Source organism: Elephantulus edwardii, unplaced genomic scaffold (assembly GCF_000299155.1).
Source record: "Elephantulus edwardii isolate Elephantulus edwardi_28Jun2011 unplaced genomic scaffold, EleEdw1.0 scaffold00168, whole genome shotgun sequence".
NCBI lineage: Eukaryota > Metazoa > Chordata > Mammalia > Macroscelidea > Macroscelididae > Elephantulus > Elephantulus edwardii.
Genome location: NW_006399918.1, coordinates 7,535,904 through 7,541,674, shown reverse-complemented (window position 1 = coordinate 7,541,674; position 5,771 = coordinate 7,535,904). Strand labels below are relative to the sequence as shown.

At 41.2% G+C, this 5,771-nt stretch overlaps 1 pseudogene; it reads left to right on the top strand.

Annotated features, from left to right (window-relative positions):
- The first annotated feature begins 865 nt into the window (after positions 1-865).
- On the top strand, positions 866-1,658 carry LOC102853787 (annotated as a pseudogene).
- The last annotated feature ends 4,113 nt before the right edge of the window (positions 1,659-5,771 follow it).

Here is a 5,771-nt window from a genome sequence, read left to right as displayed (position 1 = left end):
TATACTGCATTGAAACAGATAAGGGAGAAAACTATGTAAGAGGGCCATGTTATTAGGTATTTTTGTCATGACAGGTGTCCAGAGTGAAGGCTGCATAGTGGAGTGGACCTGGGGGGAGGGATTGTAAAACAATAAAGAATTTTCCTTTTACTTTTCAAAGAGAAGAGTGTACTGGGGGAAGGGGTGGGGGATAGAAAAGTGCAACAATGAATGAATGGAAATTCAAAGTCTCTGTAAATTTTCATTGAAATTAATAATAAATTTTTTTTAAAGTGTCACATATGGTCACATTTATATAATACTAGAAAATGAAAACTTAGTGACAGAAAGCAGATTAATGGTTGCCTAGTGATGAGGAAACAGGTAGAAAGGCAGCAGAATGAAATAGAAAGGGACACAAGGACATTTTGAGGGGCAATGGATGTTAATTGTAGCAGGGTGCATTAACCTTTCATTGCCTCTCAGTACTTCTCTCTTTTTTTAAGTAATTTTTAAATTGTGCTTTTAACAAAAGTTTATAGAAAATTTGAATTTCCATTTACTTGTTGTTGCACATTTTCCTCCCTAAACCTCTAGTTCACTTAAAAAAATTATATTCGTTCATTGTTGCATAATTCCCTCCCTTCTGCCCCTCTCCCCTCCTCCAGATCACTTTGCTATGCACCCTTATTCTGGACTGCTGTCATACAAATAATGCCTAGTCATATATTCCTTTTATTTTTTTAATTTTTTATTAATTTTAATGAAAGTTTACAGAGACTTAGGGTTTCCATTCATTCATTGTTTCACTTTTCTCTCTGTCCACCCCTTCTCCCCCAATTCACTCTTCTTGAAAAGTAAAAGCTCTCTCGCCAGTCCACCCAAGATGCCTAAGGGAAAGAAGGTCAAGGGAAAGAAGGTGGACCCGGCGCCCGCCATGGTGAAGAAGCAGGAGGCCAAGAAGGTGGTGAACCTCCTGTTTGAGAAAAGACCCAAAAACTTTGGCATGGGCAGGACATCCAACCCAAAAGGGCCTTTACCCGCTTCACCAAATGGCCCCGCTACATCTGGCTGCAGCGGCAGAGGACAATCCTCTATAAATGACTCAAGGTGCCACCAGCCATTAACCAGTTACCCAGGTCTTGGACCACCAGACAGCTACTCAGCTGCTGAAGCTGGCCCACAAGTACCAACCAGAGATCAAGAAGGAGAAGCAGCAGAGGCTGCTGGCCTGGGCTGATAAGAAGGCTGCTGGCAAAGGAGACGCCCCCACCAAGAGACCCCGGTCCTCCGTGCCGGGGTGAATATGATCACCACCCTGGTGGAGAACAAGAAGGCCCAATTGGTGGTGATCGCACACGACGTGGACCCCGTACAGCTGGTGGTCTTCCTGCCCGCTTTGTTGGAAGACGGGAGTTCCCTACTGCATCAAGGGCAACGGCAGGCTGGGCAGCCTTGTCCACTGGAATGCATGCACCACTATTGCCTTCACGCAGGTGAACCAGGAAGATAAAGGCGCTCTGGTGAAGCTGGTAGAAGCCATCAGAACCAATTACAACGACAGATATGATGAGATCTGCCACCAGTAGGTAGGCAACATCCTGGGGCCCAAGTCAGTGGCCCGCATCGCCAAGCTGGAGAAGACCAAGGCCTAAGAACTTGCCACCAAACTGGGCTGATGTACACACCAACTCTTCTAGTACATAAGAATAAACATTCCACCATCCAAAAAAAAAAAGTAAAAGAAAAACGCTTTCATTGTTATGCAATTCCTCCCCGCAAGTCCACTCCACTGTGCAGCCTTCATTCTGGACTCCTGTCAGGACAATAATACCCAATCATATATCCCTTTTAAACAGTTCTCACCCTCATCTGTTTCAATGCAGTATGCATCATTCATCCCCTCATATGTTACTTTTAAAAAGTTCTTTCCCTCATCTGTTCCAATGCAGTGCTCATTATTTATCCCCTCTTTTCTTAGTTTCTCCCTAACTCCCATGTCAGTTCTGTTTTATACAGTATTTGTCCTTTTATGGCTGAGATATTTCACTCAGCATAATGTCCTCCAGGGTCACTCATGTTTTGTAAGATTTTATGAGTTCTGGGGGAGGATTGGGAGGGGAGAAAAGTGCAACAATGAATGAATGGAAATCCAAAGTCTTTGTAAATTTTCATTGAAATAAATAATACATTTTTTTAAATTATGAGTTCCTTGTTTTTAAGTGCTGCACAGTATTCCATTGTATGAATATACCATAGTTTTTCTATCCATTCATTTGTTGATGGGTACTTGGGTTGCTTCCATTTCTTTGCTATTGTGAGTAACACCACAATAAACATGGGTGTGCATATATCTGTTTAGGTGACAGCTCTGGTTTCTTTAGGGTATATTCTTAGTAGTGGAATTCCTGAGTCAAATGGTATTTCTATTTCCAACTTTTTGAGAAAGCACCATACCACTTTCCACAGTGGTTCCACCATTTTACATTACCACCAGCAGTGAATAAGGGGTCCAATCTCTTCACAATCTCACCAGCATTTGTTGTTTGCAGTACTTTTATTTTCATAGGCACCTCTCTTCATAACAAAGTATTTATAATGTTAACAAGTTGTTGCTGTTAAGTACCCTCAAGTCATAGTCCACTCATAGCGACCCTATGAACGAAAGTCCTCGACACTTGCATGACTTTCATCTTTTCTCCAGGTTCATAGGGTTTCCAGAGGCCAGCTATTTACAGAAGTGGATGCCACTCCTGCTTCCAAGCTTGTTTTAATCAGGAGCTCCACCAAACACTGTCTACCATGGGTAGCCATTATCGTATTTGACACATCAGTGTCACAGAGTTCAGCTTCACAGCAACCACAAGTTGCCTCTGTATGGCAAGTGGACACACCAGGGCTATACGACCTAGAAGAATGTTTGACCAAAAACAATTAAAAACAGGTCTGAGGGCCACAGATTAGAGTCACCCACCTTTGGTTCACAAGGCCAACTGGTCTCACTCTATGTTAAGTGCTGTCGAGACGTAGGTGACTCATAGTGACCCTACGAATGAAAGTCCTCGACACTTGAGTGTCTCTCCTGATATCCAGTGTCAGCTGGCTGGATATCTGTGGCCTCTGGAGCCTGGAAGAGAGGCAGGTTGGGAACGATGGGGCATTTGTGGCTTTCTGTTGGCCCCAAGTCTGAGTGGCCACTGAACGGACTTGCTGGATGAATTAGGGGTCTCTGGCCCAGAGTTTGCCAGCATTTGGGCTTGCTGGAATGGTAAAATACTGAAATGGATGGCCACGCCTGGAGGATAAGGGCGAGTCTCTCCTGAGTCTCAGTGTTGGCTGGCTGAATGCAATGTTAATATATTTTAAAGTATTTTATGGCTGTATTAGCATAAAGATCTATTACTACTGCAGAAAATGTTTTCTTCAATCTAAAGTTATTTTTTCTTTTGAACTTAAAAGAAATTAAAAGTATATGAATCTGAATGAAATCTAAACATTTTTATGGGGTCCTTAAATGCATATCATAGGTATCTACTTTGCCTAAAGGATAAACTGACTCTGGACTGTGATGATGGCTTTTCAGGTATATAAATACATATGCCAAAACTTAATAACTTGTGTGTTTTTAATGTGCCTAGTTTATCGTATGTCAGCTATGCCTTGTTGTTGTTATGTGCTGTTGAGTGGCCTGCAACTCAGAACTCTATACACAATAACTGTGAACCTACCCTATTCTGAGCCATTCTGTCTCCAACACAACTACCCTCATTAACCAAGTCACTGAGTCAATCCATTTCTTCCAGGGTCTTTCTCTCCTACACTGGTCTCTCCACCCTTCCAAGCATGATGTCCTTCTCCAAAGACTGGTCCCTCCTGGCAACATGCCCAAAGTATATGAGACAGAGCTTCAAAATCCTTGACTCCAAGGAGCAACCTGACTTCACACTCTCCAGGACAGACCTGTTTGTTCTCTTAGCAGTCCATGATATGTTCAATATTCTTCACCACAACTCAAAGGCATGAATTCTTCTGTCATCCTTGGTCATTGTCCAGCTCTCTGATGCCTAGCAAGTAATTGCAAAGACCATAGCCTGGATCAAGCAAACCTTAGTTGTTAGCCTGGCATCATTGCTCTTCAACACTCTAGAGAGGTCCCTGAAAGTAGATTTTCCTAATCCAATCCGTCTTTTTATTTCCTGACTCGTGGTGACAAGAGTGTTGACTGTGGAAGCAAACAAGCTGAAATTGTTAACAATCTCAATCTCTTATCCATCTATCATGGTGTCGCCAATTTTATGTTTAAAATATGCTTAGTTTATTATATGTCAACTATGCAGTAATATAGCATTAATTTTTTTTGTTTCCTAAAAAATACACATTGGGAAGCCTGTTCTGAGATCATATAAACATATTTTTTATTTTTATAAAATTTTGTAAAAACAATAAAGTTATATTCAAAACATTAAATAATTTTAAAATAAACATCACATGTGGGCTTGAGTGTGTCAGAGATTGTAAAGATGGCACAGGATAGGACAAGATTCAGATCTATTGTTCATAGGATTACTATGGGTTGTACTCGACTCTACAGACCTAGCAACAAAACAATAGGTATAGTTCCATTTCTTTTAGGAGGTCCAGCAAAAAACTGGTTCCTATTAGGCAGAGATTAAGGATGTCCCAAAATGTCCAGCTTTTCCATACTTCAGTATCACTCTATCACTAACTCCTCCTCCTTCTTTCAGTACTCTCGCTCATTTTTTAGTTTCATGATTTACTGCAATATCTCACAGAATTCATGAACTGTCAAGGAAATGGCTCATGTGGAGCCATGGTTTTGTGGAGGCTGGTAAGTTCCAAATCTGTGGGTCAGGCATCAGTCTGGAGGCTTCTGATTCACATGGTTGCAAGAACTAAGGAGTCCAAATCACGAGTCAGATGACAGGCTGCTGGCTCACAAGGCTTCAGAAGCTGGTGAATCATGTCTAACGGTTGAGCTGCTGGTTTATGTTCCAAGTACTGGAGGTAAATGAAGACAAGAGAAAATTATGTGACAGAGAATTCATATATTAGATGCAGGACCATACCCTCAGGAAAACTTTTCTTAATTTAAGCAAGATAGTAAAAAGATATAAAGAGTGTTGATTAGGCTAAGGGGGTGACTTAAGATTCAATATAGGTCCTACCCTACTCTTGCCTCATTCATATGATGGACAATTCACTCCCAAATAAGACCATAATCACAAGCACAGAGGCACAACACAGATGGAAGATAATTACATCATCATAAAAGTGTCAAGTTACATAATTGCAAAACTATTAAACAACTGAAAATCATGTTCCAGTCAGGCTGACACAATCTTAATCTTCACTGGTTCCACAGATCTTATTTGCATTAGCAGCAAGCTGTCCAATCCCCTTGGAGAATAAGCAGCTCGCTATTTGCACAACTCTTACCAAAATGTTGAAAAACAATAATGTCAACTTTAAGATAAAGTTTGCCTGATTCAAGCCATTATCTTTTCATTCACCTGATATGCATCTGAGAGCTGGACAATGAATAAGGATGACAGAAGAAATATGGATGACTTTGAATTGTGGTTTTGGAAAAGAGTGCTGAATGTCTCATGGATAGCCAAAAGTACAAACATATGTCTTGGAGAAAGTGCAGTGAGGATGCTCCTTAGAGGCAAGGAAGGAGAAACTTTGTCTCACATACTTTGGGTATGTTGTTAGGAGAGGCTAATCCTTGTAAAAGGACATTGTGCTTGGAAAGGAGGAGGGCCAGAGAG